Raw genomic sequence first — 17,042 nt, forward strand, 5'->3', positions numbered from 1 at the left:
TTACTTAAGCTTATTACTACATATCATTTTACTAAGTAAGCTTACTTAATAAAATTATTATTACTACATTACTACAATATAGTAATAAATATAGTAACTAGTAATAAAATTATTATTACTATATTACTACATTTACTAAGTAAGCTTGCTTTAAGTTTTAAATGTTATCATTATAAATTATAAATAAAGGTATAATTATGGACATTTGCTTAAAGTAGTAAGTGACTGATAACACTTGAAGAATTTTTTTTTTTTTTAATTCTAAACAACAGTTATTTAAGAAAACGGAAGTGAGGCCTTTTTACTTCCTTGTACGAAGTAAAAAGGAAGTATTGTAATCGCGAAAAGCTTTAGGCAGCATATTTCAACGAAAATATCCACTTTGACCGTTTTCGAATGCAATTTAACGATGTTTTTGCGTGATATCTATACGTAAGGACAGAATAAAAGACGCTTTTCCTCCAAAAAAATTAAAAAACTGCTTTAAAATGAATTCTGAAGAGAATTTTTCGTGGCGTTTGTACGAACGTATGTACGTACGTACGTACTTACGTATCTCGCATAACTCAAAAACGAATAGCCTCAGAACGTTGAAATTTTGTATATAAGACTACTATAACATGTAGATGTGCCCCTCGTATTTTGGTTTCAATCGGCCGCGCCAAACGTATATAAATATATTTATAAATATATCCACTATGTTACCCGGCTCAGTGATCTCAGTTTCTTTACTCTTATATGTTTGTAAATTGTACATTTTTGCTTTAAAAATGATTGAATTATGTTGTTTTTATCTTCCGGTTAAAGTTTTTATGCTTTTGGTAGTTCTGGAAGCAATATTTGTACAATTATCAACAATTTAAAAGCTGTTTAAATGCTTTTAAGTTTTAAATAACATGGCGGACATATTTGTTTACATTTGAAACAGCATAATTGTAGATTTGTTGCCAATCTAGAGAGACTAAGCTTCGCAACACAAAAATAACGCCTTCATTTATTATTGCGAATTAAATCATGCTTAATCCTTTCTGGAATTTTTCCGAGGAAATAAGTATTTAAGATTTACTTCGTAATTTTTAATACAGATATTTTGAGTTTTTATGTATTTTTGCCTTGTCGCGAAGTGAAAACTGAATTAATTGAATGAGAAATACTCAATCGTCTGTGAAAAACTATTTCTTTTTCGTTTTGTTTGCTTAAATTCTTTTATACATCGTTCTAGCGTTATTATAATATTTGAACAGAACATGTGGCAACGATTAGATAATTCTTTAAATGATATACATTTTGTGCATTCTGAGTTATAATATGAACGAAATGTAATACTGTTAAGTAAACCTAGCGCCAGAGTGTCGCTATGGTAAACAATGTGAATTTTAAAGAATGCATTTATTCTATTGTGGTTTATGCGCTGTGGGCGAGTAGGTTTAATTCAATCTAATAAGTTAAATAAAATGAAAAAAAAAATGCGTATAATTTAATATTCCGTACAAGGAAGTCATGTGGTTTACACATCAGATTTTTTGGTATCGTATTCTCAATTTACCTTTGCTACACAGTAGACGCTATTAGAAAATTCATATGCACATTTTTGTCACAGAACTGTTATACCCAAATTCTCACTATTAATACATCTTGTAGTTCATACCTTGCGATTGTCTTGCTTAGCCAATTATCGTTACTTGGCCAAAGAATGTGTGTTGCCTTACGCTTTTTTTATTGCACCACAATTTATTTTCAAGCAACCAGCAACTACACCTATGCATTCTTCAATCTCACTGCAGATTCTACAGATGAACTTTCGCTTGTTATGGTCGCCTAGTGATTTCGACATATAGCACACTAATCAGTTGAATAGGTTTCTGGTTCCAGTATTTCTTGCCTAGATGAAAGAAGTTCTATTTAGTGTGCCTGAATCATCGAAATTTGATAAGATCTCATTGTCATCATTATCTGAAGATGGCGACTGATAAAGCAGAGCAAGTTTATTGTTCATTTCGGTTTTAAGTCTTAAATTATCAGATTTTTTTTTTTTTTTTTTTTTTCTTATGGGGCTTTGCATACGTTCAAGTGTTCGTACATTTTTACCAATCAGTGTTGATATAGTGAGTTGCAGAATTATTAAAGTTACTCCAGATCTACTGTTATTGAAGTTACTTCACAAGGTATTTTCTCCCTCTTTTCCGCATGCCTTTGTGGTGTCATTGGAAGCGTATTCGACAGGTCTAGGTTTTGAGTCCCGGCGAGGACATCGCGCATTTTTCACGTTCCCTGCTTCAAAAATAACCTAATAACTATCGTCCACCACCTTTTAGTTCGGGCAAGTGGTGCCCGAACTAAAAGGTGGTGGACGATAATTTATCTCCACCAGAATTTGGCGATTGGGTCCCTTAATGCCTAGTCGCCGTTTAAAGGCGGAGTATATGAGGTATATTATTCCTCCTTTCCGCATGTCTTTATGGTGTAATTGGAAGCATACTCGACGTATATTCGAGAGGTCCAGGTATCGAGCTCCGGCGAGGGTACTGGACTTTTTCACATGCCCTGTTTCAAAACTAGCGTAATGACTCTTCAATTTTAAGTAGCTCTGTCGAATGTGAAATGAAATTTTGATGACTTTCAGCAGCATGAGTGTCTTGCGCTGTAGAAAAGGAGAGAAAAAGGAACTTATTAGGAAAAGTAAGGAGGAAAAGGGAAAAGTATTCTAAGCAAATATAATAAGTGAAAAAAAAAGTTAAAATCCTTCCAGCAAATAATTTTATAATCGATTTCCATTTATTAGCAGCAACAGTATGCCTATTTAAATTATATTTTGAAGCATAATCTACTTTGGTTTATAATTAGAAATTAGGAAGAGTTTTTAATTCTACCAGACTACCGATTCTGAGATGCACTTCATTTTTGGTGAATTCGAAGAAGCATGCCTCTTCGATACTAACGAATAACTTTTCAACATTAATATTATGCACACACACACATATATATATATATATATTACAGGGTGATTCTAAATTGTTTTTACAAATTAAGAGGGGTGATAGTACCCATCGAGACGAGCAATAATTTCCATAGAACGTAGGGTCGCATTTCACTCTGAGAGGTAGAGTTGAGGACAGTAGAAACGCATCGAAGAATAACAAGGAGACTATCTCCTAAAGACCGTCAATAATTAACCGTTTGCAAATTTGCACTAGAAGCAGCATTTTGCTCTTAATTGGTACCGGAGAAAGCCAATCAGAGCACAAACTGTCCTTGAAAACGGCACAACATCATCGCTGCTAGTATTAACTTAGTAACATCGTTCGAAATTTTTCGTGAATGCTGTGGTGGAGTACACGTACGAGGAATTGCCAGATATTCTCCTCATCATACGGTGAAGCAAAAAGGAATGAACGCGAAGCGCGAAGATTGTAGGAACAGTAGTTTCCACTCGTCGGATTCCAAGTCATTCAGCCTTTTCCAGTGTTGATCGAAGAATGCGAGAAACCAGTTCTTTTGCCATCTCAAAAAGCAATGCAGGACGTTTGCGGAATGTACGAACGCCAGAAATAGAAGAGCGAGTTGTCGGCAGTTTGAGCACTTTCTGTGAGTTTGTCACTTAACAATAAATCTGATTGCGTAACTTTTGGTCTCGTTCATTCGCTTTCCCATCACTGTTCTAAGTTAAGGTTGGAATTCTAATTTCTGCCTCTCAGAGTGGAATGCGACCCTATTTTCTACGGTAATTATTGCTCGTCTGGATGAGTACTATCACTCCTCTTAATTTGTAAAAACAATTTAGAATCACCCTGTATATATGTATAATTTATAGATGTCATTAAAGTTAAAGCGTACATTCAGGCCATAGTGTTAATGCTGTAGACTTTAGACAGCTCTCGACTGTGTCTTTATTCTGTAACTGTTCTTTTTCTTTAAAAAAATAAATAAATAAAAATGAATTTCGGGGATCCTGGAAAAATCACATCTGGAGACTATTTTAATTACGTCTTCCGTACGTCTGTAAATTCCGAAGAAAGTCCAGGAGTCTTAAATGAGAATATTTTCATTGCTAAATTTACGATTTAAACAATCATGCAACTAGGGAAATATTTTTGAAGAAAACGACTGATCAATGGTAAGGAAATTCGTGACTAAAGTCATTTACTAAAATGATTTAACGTCTTCACATCATTTAACGTGTTATGGTTGCGCACCAATCTACACCTTCCCCACACTGTACTGATTCAAAATATATATATATATATATATATATATATATATATATATATATTCTAAAATTCAAGATTTTCCTGCAAATAGACAGAGGTTTTATTATTATTATTATTATTATTATTATTATTAAAAGAAACTCAACAAGTTCCCCATGTACCACATAGTATCACATAGGGCTTACAGAAGTAAGTATGAAACACAATACAAAATAAACAAGAGGAAATTGAAATAAAATCAAGGATGATTACAAAGTTTTACAATGAATTGACAAAAAATGTTAAAAGCACTTCTCTCGGAAATAAATTGGTAAAACTCTGGAGGCCAGTTAATATTAAAATTTTTCAGTCCCAGTTTCAAGACTTTTCTTTCGCTCTCATATTTAGGACATAGAAGAAGCACATGTTCTACATTCTCCTCGCCACCGAGGCCACAGTCACAGACAGACTCAGAACTCAACTTAAATCTGTTCAAATAACTTTTAAAATTCCCATGTCCAGTAAGAAACTGGGTTAATTTGTAATTTGTAAAGAAATAATGACACGACAATCTCATTTTAATAGAAGGGAAATATCTCCTAGTTAAACTCCCTTTATTTGAATTAATGAATTCGTGATTCCACGACTCCACAATGCTTTCATACATGACCTTCTTATAGAAGGAATTAGGGATATTGACAAAAGTGTCAATTTCCCGCTTAGTCGCACAGTCTTAGCAAGGAAATCGGCTCGTTCGTTCCCAACAACACCTGTATGACCACGAACAAATGAAAATGAAACCGAAATATTTTTATCCTTTAGATTCTTCAGTTCTTTTTGAATCTCGATAATGATATTATTAGAAGAAGAAATACATTTTAAGATCTCCAAGGATGAAAGGGAATCAGTACAAATGAGATAGTCTGAAACAGCACTATTTTGTTTAGAGACCCATTTGACGGCGAAGTTTATGCACAAAAGTTCAGCTATGAAAACGGTACATTCATCTCTGATTCTAAATTGAAAGTGCTCAAATTCAAGACCATTTTTGAAGACAACAAATGCGAGACCAACCTTGCCATCAATTTTGCTGCCATCAGTATAGCAAGTTACAGGCGAATCACCTACAATTTTATTGCTAAACTGAATAAAATTAATAGCATTTCTTTCTGAAGGATGAGGGAGATCAGATAGAGGTAAAATACAATCATGCTGAGAGACAGTAGAAGCAGAAATATTTTCCTTATAAGCAATAGAATGAAGAATGGCAATGTCTATTGGAGGAAAGCCAGAAATTGCATAAACAGACTCATAGCTTAGATATAAAAAATAGACAGAGTTTAGTCAGAGACAGAGTTTGAAAAATAGACTTAAATAGACAGAGTTTGAAAAGCCTTTATGAAACCAACTCATCAAGCTGGCTATGTGAGCATTTAAATAACACGAAACTTTTTTTTAATAATCTTACTTATCGCAGCCTTTAATCTGAATTAAATCTGAATCCTTTAAACTTCTTATTTATTTTTTCCTAATTATTTTATTTGTATGTTTGTTTAGTTTTGATTAATTTTGAATATTTGTCTGTCATTATGACCAAATGGGAATACGTATAAAAATTGTTTCAATTAATTACTTCCTAGATTTTAATACTTAATAACTTTTTTATGGTAACAGAACTCCGCACTGGCCATTTAATACACATCGCTTTTGTAAATGGTGCTAGGTTCGGACCAGAGCGCCGATGAGTGGTCGATCGCAGAACCATTACGTTCCGCGCTTCATTACGGATCCCATCCGCACTTTATTACGGATTTAGTTACCAGCAAACAATCTAGTTGTATGAGTACGCATTGTAAGTACGACACGCAGGAGGCAATCTTTCCTAAACGCACTTTCTCCACAAACCCGTTTAAATAGCAGATTTCCAGACGAAACATTTGACCGAAAATGTTGTCTTTTACGTTGTGTTGCGCATAGATTAATCAATCAGAAGAAAATCTCTGGCTGAAAATGCCGCGACACCTAGCTGTATGATTCCAAGAAATGCTCCATGTCAGGCTGTTACAAAAATTTATTTTCAAATCTCACGGGTACAGTCTTTCTTTCCATGGATTTTCCTATTCGTAACGTGGATATGAACCTGTTTCTCCTGGAAAGTGTTCGATCCACTAGTGGTCGAGTGGATAAGACACCGCTGAATGCTGCTCGTATGACGTAGGTTTGAAACCAGGCGTTGCATAGCTGTTTTTCGTGGTGAATGTGAATACGTGAATATGAGCCGGTTTCTCTTAGGAAATCCTCCATGTTTTCAAACATCACGTGAAGGCAAGCACTAACGAGATCGTTTACAGACAACTCTTCGCTGAACACAGGCACAAATATAGCAGTTATTATCCGATATATACAGATGGATCCAAGTCAAATGCTCATGTTGGGATGGCGTTTGTATTTGAAGATTACATAGAGGGCAGAAGCCTGCACCATGCTTTCTCAGTCCTAACATCTGAATTAACTGCAATATATTATGGTCTTTTGTTCATCTCGAAGCTCTGCCACAAAAAGTTCATAGTTTATACAGACTCGTATAGTGCTCTGAAATGTTTGGAAGCTTTTCCCAACACTCAGAATCCTGTGGTAGTGGATGTTCTCAAAATTCATATAAACTTAACGATTCGAGGATATGAAGTCCTGTACTGCTGGGTTCCTGGACATGCTGGAATAAAGGGAAATGAGCTTGCAGACCAAATCTACTGCTGAACTGTCTAGTCGCCTTATCCCTTTTAGAGATATCTGCTGTGTCATCAAGGGAAAGGTCCGAAAAAAATGGCAGCAAATTTGGGATGTTCAGCTTCAAAACAAGTTAAGACAAGTAAAACCTAGAATTGAGCATTGGGAATCTACCAAACATCGTAAGGAGGAAGTTCTTTTGACTCGCCTCAGAATTGGTCACACTAGAGTGACACATAGCTACCTTTTAAAAGCTGAGAATGAGCCTGTTTGTTCAAATTGTAATGTTTGTCTATCTGTCCGTCATATTTTAATTGAGTGTCCATATTTTAATAATCTTCGTCAGAAATGTTTTAATGGCTGTGACTTACCTCTCGACCCTTTAATCGGAAGAGAGGTCAATTGTAATTTATTTTATTATTTAAAAGAGACTGGATTTTATCAACTAATGTAACTTGTTTTAAAGATTATGTCTTGAATTTTAAATGTGTGGTTTTAATTTGTTTTTATATGACTTCATCCTCTGGATTTGATACATTTGTCTACTTGTTTTTATTTATTGTATTCTAATTTCATCAGTTGTACACACCCCATCTCGTGTTTGGTGCTTTATAACCATCTTTGGTTTTGCGCCATAATCTCTCACTCACTCACTCACTTAGGAAATCCTCCACACAAGCATTCCTTACCCGAAACAGATAACCCTCGTATGATCTGCCGTATCCAAATAATCTAACATAGTCCTTCAAGAAGACATCCCTCGTAAATCAGGTAGTCCTCGCGTGCTTCACTATAATCATAAACAGCCATCCAGCTTTTCCACGGTGCAAAAGTGCTCTAACTTGTTTACAAATACATGGTATATATGTCACCACTGATCGTCATCTGAACTTGATCTGATCTGGTATCAGTATTAAAGGCACCTTTTCTAATCTATTCAAATCACACCTCCCCAAAAAAAAAAGCAAAACTTCTGTCTTTTGTTAAATTTTTTTATGTCACTACACCGTGGGATAAATACTACGTACAAATTTATCTGATTAAGAGTAGGAATTATATTAAAAATAATTTGTTTCAGACACCAAAGTAATATACCGTACTTCCCCGATTCATCCTTAATTTCAGACAGACTAGAAACCACCGACTGAAAAAAATATTAAATTTGTTGACAGGAAAGATAACAGTGCAAAGAAAACATTTGGTTAACTTTCGTGGTTACTTTCAAACGGATAGGAATTTTACATCAGAACCATATAATGTTAAAGCTCTATTCGCATTTTTCTGATATGAATATACAATTAAAAATTTGAATTTCTTTAATTCTATTTCAGCAATTGTTTCTGTTGTTCCGTTTCGATTTATGTCAAAATAAGTTATCCTAATTGATCCGCTTCAAGAGAAGTTTCCATAAATGTCATCAACTCAAATTTTCCAACGCTGGAAAATTTTCCCCGTTTCCTTCAAATATTTCCACTTACCGAAATTCGACTGTATTTCTCAGTTCATTGCAAAGTCCCCCCCCTTTCCCTTCAAAATGCAGTTGGCAATACCGATTACTTCAGAAAACTTCTATCAACGTACTTTTTTTTTTTTCACGGACATTCTTTTTATTTATCAAGTGTAGATTGTTCATTACGTTATTTTCAGTGTTGTTATCAGTCTTGTGAATTTTTATCAAGCGTTTGTGGAAGATAATATAAATTGATTAGAAGTACTGTATATTCTATGGAAAATGTTACGAAAAAAGGGCAAATCTTGTCCCGGGGGGGGGATATAAGAGTAACTGTAAGGAGAAACCGTATGTCGGCAGGCAGCCTACGGTTTTTATGCCAAACGCAGAACTTTGAACGATTTTCAGTGGCACGCTGAATGAATACAGTAATTATATGCTTTAAGAAATAAATTTTTATTTAAATAGAAGCATATAATTTATCTTATTAAAATATAACAGGCGTAATCTTAGATTTACGTTAGTTTCATAAGTTTCGAGAGAGTTAAGCAACGAAGTCACTCGTCTTCAAAAAGCATTGCTAAGGACGGATAACAGTAGCAGCGAAAGCAACCACAAAATGGAAGGCAGGAAAACATAAAGGAAAAATTGAAGAATGAAAATATAACAGATGTTTATAGAGGGTTCGACGTCAGCCACGGTGTTGTTTCAAGCCTTTTGAAGTCATTTTAAACAAATGGAACGTCACTGGGAGACCGTGTTCACAGTACGACGCTTGCGGAAAGATAGGTGCATAGTGCCATGGGCAAAGCGAACTGGGCCAGCACAGCTATTGAGGTAGCAAATCAGTTCTTGCTGCTACTGGCTAGTGAATGTCCCGAAAAACTGTAGTCAGGCGTTTGCATCAAGGAGGACTTATACGCCCACTGTCCTGTTGTGTGCATTCCATTGTCCAGACAGCAACGTATCGTCCATTTGCAGTGGTATCGCGAGCATCATAATTGGACTCAGTAGAACTGGACTTGTGTACTATTCCTAGATGAGAGCAGGTTCAGTCTGTTACTGGGTTATAGTTGCCAATTGATCTGACGTGAGAATGGTACTGCTTATCGTCCGAAAAATATCCAGGAAAGGACCGGTATCTGAGATTCAGTATAATGCTATGGGCCGGCACTATGATAATTGGCCTTTATATGTGTTTGCAGTTGGTACTATTACTGCCCAATGATACATTAATGATGTTATGCTGCCTCATGTTCGCATGCATAAATTTGTGTTCATGAAAAACAACGCAGCATGTCACGAAGAGTCCCTGTCCAGGAGTATCTAGAGAGCGAGGATATTCAACGCCTGGCATGGCCAGCACGTTCTCCAGATCTAAATTGTATTGAAAATGTTTGGGATGCTTTGGGGAGGAGTCTTGATGATCGACAGTGTCCTCTTATAAACAAGGACATCTTATCCGTGCACTGACAGAGGAATAGAATAAATTACCCCAACAGCTGTTGGATAATGTTGTGCAAAGTATGACAAGGCGTGTGGAATCTTACATCGCCCTCCATGGTGACCATATACCGAATTGGCATCTTAACGCCAGAAGGCCTGCGGACGGTAATTGCATTTTTTTTTCACTTTTACGTAATCAGCACAATATGACCATTTTGTCCCTTGAACACTTTTCAAAGCCTTCTAGATTTCAGAGCACAAAAAATTATCTTTATTGGTATGTCCTAGTTAGTTTGGCATTATTTTATTTCACTTGACATCCAAACACACTTTTTAATGCGCTATATAGCCGTTTGTGATCCATCAGTAGCAATTGTGTACCAGTGTAGTAGTAGTGATTAATTAGTAATACATCTGTAGTGATTAATTACTTGCCTTGGACGATATTATGATTAATGGAGGCTGACTACTGGTCTGAACGCCAGGGTGCAGGTTCGTATTCCTTCCAAGTCTTGGTTGTTTGTATATATATCCATCCCTTCCATCTCAAGGGTATAATATCGATTCTTCTGCAATGCTTAGATTTCCATTAAATGACCAACTCTTTGGTATTCATAACTTCTCGTTCTGGCTGTAACGTATTGGATTGATTAAATAAAGTTTGCTGAATTTTAATCTGTGGTTGTGTAGGTTGAATGCAGTTAGGATAACTTGCGGATATTAAGAAAGTAACTCTTCGTGAATTATCGGCAGGTAAACGCTTTTAAGAATAGTAATATTTTACTTAATTTTGCGACCTGGTTGCAAAAAATTGTACACAATACTGGTTGTTTGTATAGATTTGCTCTGTCTTCAGCTAAATCAGAAAAGGCCTTTTTAACATATAAAAATTTTTTTCTCACCGATTAAAACTGCTGAGTATGCAGTGTAGTTGTTCATGCATTTGTATAAAAAGCTTGTATAAAAATGTCAGAGACCAAGTGCACATCTGATACCGAACAATTGATCAAGAAGAAGCTAAACCAAAGATTCTGTTAGATGGATCAATAATAATCAATAGTCCCTCACATTAAAATTTTAATAACTGGACTTTTGTTTAATTATATTGTTCATCAGAAATTATTGGACTGAAATTTCAAAACGATGTGTTTAAAACTTCAGTTTTAGGACACATTGTTTTGCATTTTTTCCTGCTATGGTAAAATATTGAATAATTACTAAAGCACGGAGTAATTCTTTTAATTTACCGGGTACAATACAAAATCAAGTTAATATGTTTTAGTCACTTGTTGTAAATAAAAATACTGTGTATTTAGGTTGGTTTGATGACTGCCATATTACTTCGACACAGCATTGCTAAAAAGTTGCTGACTTCTGAAGTAGACTACGTATGATTTATAATAAAAGTTTAAAATTGGAGCATGAAATATGGATTAATTATTTAATGCCCATTATTTTTGTTTATTACACTAATAATTTCTAAGTTTGTCCATCTGAAATGCAATTGGATTACCACTAGAAGATTAGAACCAGGCACAAAAAGTAGAATCAAATTTGGTTTGTTATTATTACAGCTTAAAAATGTCGGTTTACTAGAAAATGTACGTATTTCGAAGAATACTGATACAAGTTCTTTCTCGCCATTTTGCCGGAGAAAATTCGCTTCAGTGCGCAAAATAAATATATTTAGATAAAAAAATAATTATTTAAAATAAAATAAATTCCAAAATAACTGTTTTAAAAACTACTTATTTGTTTATGCGGACTTGTGTGTGTCTTCATGTTTAATTACTTTTACGAGGGAATCAACCCAAACTCCCACTTAAACGAAACTCGCCAGCATAAATAACTAGGAGCAAGCGCGTTAAATAAAGGAAAGAAATAAATGAAGGGAAAATTAAAAAAAAAAACTCCTTTATTTTCTTTACTTCTTAATGATTCCTTAACCGGAAACTATACTTTCCCTCTTTCCTGGCATTCGTATTATTCTTTTTATTATTTTCTTTCGCGATTCGAGCGCGGTGTATGTGCATTTGATGGAAAGCTGGAGAAATAAATGCATTATATTTTTTTATATTTGTTTTTTCCTATTTTTTTTATCTCTGTTCCATGATACGTGCATGCATATATACGAATGTATTACAGGTTTTGAAGCAGAGTTTTGGAATACAAACATGTGGAATGATTAGGGCAGTAGATGAAGGGGGCTGTTGCCATTTTTTCTCCTTTTTTGTTCCATTACTTAATGGGTTTCTCCTTTTTATGTATTTTCTGTCCGTGTAATTTTTGATAATAGTTGTTTAAATATTAATGTTCGAGCTCTTTGCATTCTATGTGTGCAAGTTTTAATGTTAGTACCTTCTTCTGTTTTATTTCTTCTGCAGGCTTCTGTTTTGTTTGTTTGTTTATTATTTGAAAGAAAAATATATAGCTTGGAAAACGCAGTTTCCGTCCCCTTCAACTTAAAATTAATTAGCATAGTATGAGTACATAAAAGAATTGTACTGAATTCAATTTTAGTTTTCTTCTCTCTTTTTTTTTTTTTTTTTTTTTTTTTTTACTTTCTCTCTCTCTTTTGTTTAATTAAGTATATATGTAAGGGTGGGTTAGCATGTATTTATGCAATCTATTTTATTTAGTGTCAAATATTTTATTTAATCTGAATATATAATTTGCGTCAAGGCAAGTGATCTACAAATCAGGTTACATAAGATGTTCCAAAGAGATTGTATTTCTAAATATCTCCTGAGCGGCTTGTCGTAGATGCATGACTGCCATTTAAAAACTGAAATACTAGCTTAGGCTATCAAAACGTAAGTCTTGTGATACCATTTGGGAAAATAAGCGAAAAGTAAATTTGTATATATAGGGGATAAAAATGTCACCGAAAGATGTGCTTTTCGTATTTGAAGTAGTCAGTTCCTCTCTCCAAAAGAACTATTTAACATAACTTTATAACATTATATTTATTATAAGGTATTTCTCCAGCCTTCTTAGCATACTTCGTAGTGTAGTGGTCAGCATGCTTGGCGCGTATTCGAGAAGACCGTGGTTCGAGTCCCGGCGAAGACGTTGCTCATTTTTCTCATCTCTCCTGCTTCGAAATAACCTAATATCTCTGCAACCTCAGCGAGAATTTTAGGAGATTGTAGTATATGATTATCAAAATATGTTTCAAATTGCTTAACATGATGTTACATGAGCTTAAATCCGTGCTTTTGAAGCGTTTATTATTTCATAATACATCAAATGAAAACGTAAGCATCAAAATAGGATGAATTTCTCTTAACGAAATGCTTCTTAAAAATCTCTTTAATCAATCACAGTAGGCCTGGCGACTTTGCAGATCTTTAGAATTTCTGATACATAGTCTCGCGAGCTGGAAATAAAAATCACCCCCCCCCCCTCCGTGCAGTGTTGCCATTGCTCGTTTTGAAATCATTGAGTTTGTTCATCAAAAATTCGTTAAACGTCAAACATACACATTCGTTAAAGGTCATACAAAACATAAAATAGGTAAAAAAAAAAAATTCCAAATTTGAACTTCCAGATGCCCATAATCGAGTGGAGGACTACGTTATTCAAAATTTGGTGTCTCTAGGCACCGTTGTTTTTTCACAGTGCGAGAAACATACACGCATTCATTTAATTTCTTTAAATATAATGTAGGGCTCTACTATTTGGTGGCAACAATTTGAAAAGTGAAAAGCCGTTTATAGTGAACCAACACAAGATTCCAAAACGAAATTACTAAGTCTTCTGGGAAAATTGCCCCTGTGAGCTAAAAAATAATATTTTTAAGAACTGCATCTACTGCTGTCAAACAATTTAATTTGTTAAGTAATAACAGGCAGATTAAACATGAAAAAATATATTTCCGCTTTTCCGAATGGCAGCAGACTCAAATGAAAAGTGAAACAAGACAAAATCTTCTTTCGACATTAACAGCCCTTTTGGACTAATGAATAGCTTCGATGGACAAACTAATGGTAAATGTATTAAACTCATTCTTTGTCACACCGGGGTCGTTAACTCCGTGCGTTAATTTCGTTTTCATCGCCAGTTCATAACTGATAGTTCTAATTCCTTATTCCACAGAATAAAAGTGGACAATTTGCATGTCCTACCTCCTCGATGATTTCATAAAGTGCTGGCACCTTTATGCAAGTGAACGTTTATCCACATGGGCGTCTCGATATCATGATAAAGTTGTATTGCTCGTGGCATAAACAGAACTTCATAAGAATGTCCTATGTGGTCCTGGCGAACAATAGCCAACCTGTAAAAAATGTCCCGGCACCTTTATGTAATTTGGTCGCACCAATCAGACCAGCCACATCTATTCCTGTTTGCGGAAATATTGTAACATTTAGTGTAGTCCTAGGAGCACCTTCGAATGTCATTGCAGTTAAGCGATATTCATTAATAACATCCTTTTCTCATTATTTCACCTTTGTGAAATGAGAAGAATACACTTCAAAACAAATATGTTAATGCTGTATATTTATATTATTCTTGTATTTTGATAGGAGTCAGTATGAAACAAAATAATAAATGGCTGTACATTAAGTTTATTTTTTCCGATCTAGCATCTTATTTTTAACGGATGATTTAACAATATTTTGTATTGTCCAAATTACATGCAGTTAAATTACTCTCGTGGCTAAAAATAATTCACAAATACTATGACATCATCTGCTGGTTTCCCACGCAATTTGTTCAAATTTTGCTTTATTCCGTTTGCTTGTGGTACTAATATTTCCATGGTCTCGCAATAAAGAAACTGCACTTGTTTTTAGGAAAGGCACGGTAATCAATCTAAAACGTTTAATCCGCCTCCTATTTATTGGGACTTTACTGTACATAATTGAGGATCTCAATTATGTACAGTAAAGTATTCTTCTTTCTTAGACTTACTTTTTTGTTGAACTAGTATGCAATGTCCATTAATTTTGCATCCATTTAGCAAATAAAGTTTACAGCATGTATAATTTACTCTTTCGTGAACACTGTTAATAGAATTCGGCATAATTTTTGCTTCGGCAAAATTTTACAAGTTGTCGTAGTTACTTCCACAGTTGTCGTGTCAGAATCTGCAATAGGTGGCTTCTTTATGTGGGTCATCGAATCATAACTACCGTATTTATGCGAATCTAATGCGCCATCGAATCTAATGCGCATCCCCATTTTAAAACTTTAAATAATAAAAAAATTGTTTGTCGGCGAATGTAATGCGCATCAATGGTATGAGGAATTTATTGAATCTTATTTTATACAACAATGGATTTGTATATAAACTATCAATCAATGGTATGATAATTTTATTTAAATTTAGATACCATATTTTATACAACAATGGATTTATACATAAAGTAACAGAACATAGAATTAACCTATTAGTGGGCTATTGTTATGTGAAACAATCATTGTTAATTACCACTACCGTATATACGGTACATATCGTAAAGTATGAACATGAAATAAATGGTAACATTTCTATCTAGCTAACAGTTTCTACAATCAGTGATTAATAGTAAACGTCTTTATTCACTATTTTGATGATAACTTTTTTAGTCCCCTTCTCCGTAATGGTGTAGTTACGAGGCATATCAAACCAAATTGGCGTCTCGTCAGCGTTGCCAATTTGCCCTATTGAAAAATTCTTTTCCTTCCGAAGTGTGATGACATACCGCTAAAATGTTAGTAGTTTTCCCTCAAAATCTGCAGGAAGCTTTTGGCATATTGTTGTACGGCGTCTTAGAAATAAGCCCATCCGCTTCATAAACCGATCCACCCATCGACGGCTAGCTTTAAACTCTTGTTTCGGTATTCAGAGAACTTCAGCCTCCTCTTTTGCTTTATTTCTTATAGTGTCGCTAGTCACAGGTTGTCTATTCTTCCTCCTTTCACGTACAAATTCCAAAACTTTTTCTTCAATTTTAGGGTGTCTTCCTTTGCGAGGGCCAGTGAATTTCTTTCTACTAGTTTTAGTTGCAAACAGTGCCAATTTCTGTTGCCGCCGCAAGCGAACATTGCTCTCAGCTACGTTGAACTCTCTCCCAGCCTTTCTATTGTCATTTCTTTCAGGATAAAAAATTACTTTACGTTTGAAAGTAGCGTCATATGACATTCTTCTCTGCTTGCCCTCCATTTCGTGACTACGTACTCTGCAGTATGCAATAATGTGTCAACGATAAATGTAACGGTAAATGTAGTCGAGAAATACAGTAATCCATTGTTACGATTTAAATTCGGTTGACGTCATCGGCGAACTGCTGACGTCATCGGCGAACTTTGCACTCGAATCTAATGCGCCATCGAATCTAATGCGCACCCCAATTTTGAGTACTACATTTGGCCAAAAACGATGTGCATTAGATTCGCGTAAATACGGTACTTTCTGGATCGAGAAGTAATTACGTAACATGCTTGAATCATTGATAGTCATTCCGCATTCAGTGGCCACCAATGCTTTTTCAGCTATGGCCTAGTGACGTAAATTGTGACGTTTGTCTAATAGTATACAACCTGAGTTATAGTTTTCTGATTCATTGTTTGCTTGTTGAAATTATGCGATTGAAAGTAGCGGATTCTGTTGATATATTTCTAAGGAATTTATCGAAAATACTGTGCGTACGAATGTGGTATAAGTGGTTAACATGGTTGGCTAGCAGTCAGAACACCAGCGGTACCTATCCTTGTGAAGGGATAGCTTCCATTTTTACCATTTTGAAAACCCTAGTAATCTATAAAGTCTTGTGTGCTTGTATTCGGTCGACTGATAATCCCTGTCCTCAGCTGCGTATAGAGGAGCGTAAATGTAAGAAATTATCGCATTCTCTTGTACGTGCTTTTGCAGTGTAGTAATTAAGTAGAACTTTCAGCTAACTGGTGGAAGATGCGTGGCTTCTGTCAGAGCCAGAACACATCCTATTCACGTTTTCTGTTTCCATAAAATTTTATTCTCTACACAGCGACTTAAAAATTCTCTGAGTTATTGAAATAACTGCATGATTTGAGTATACTTTTAATTTCAATGCGAGTAAAAATAAAAATAATTATTTCATTTCTTTATTTGCATAATGTTTAAAAATATAATATTTAGTTTGATTGACCATCTGTCTATCTATAATATTTAACAAATGTTCTCTATTATACAAAGCTAATTTAAATTTTAAATTATGAAAATTCAATTGTATACAAATAAAAGATTAATTATTGCTGCGAATTAA

At 34.7% G+C, this 17,042-nt stretch overlaps 1 protein-coding gene across 1 annotated transcript in view; it reads left to right on the forward strand.

Annotated features, from left to right (window-relative positions):
• The window catches only part of LOC118182127 (proton myo-inositol cotransporter-like), a 247,413-nt gene that overhangs the window by 71,455 nt on the left and 158,916 nt on the right, over positions 1 to 17,042 (forward strand). The gene's annotated exons all lie outside the window — the stretch shown is intronic.

This window comes from Stegodyphus dumicola, chromosome 5 (genome assembly GCF_044657685.1).
Source record: "Stegodyphus dumicola isolate Sdum_Otavi_A_Nest chromosome 5, ASM4465768v1".
NCBI classification, from domain to species: Eukaryota; Metazoa; Arthropoda; class Arachnida; order Araneae; family Eresidae; genus Stegodyphus; species Stegodyphus dumicola.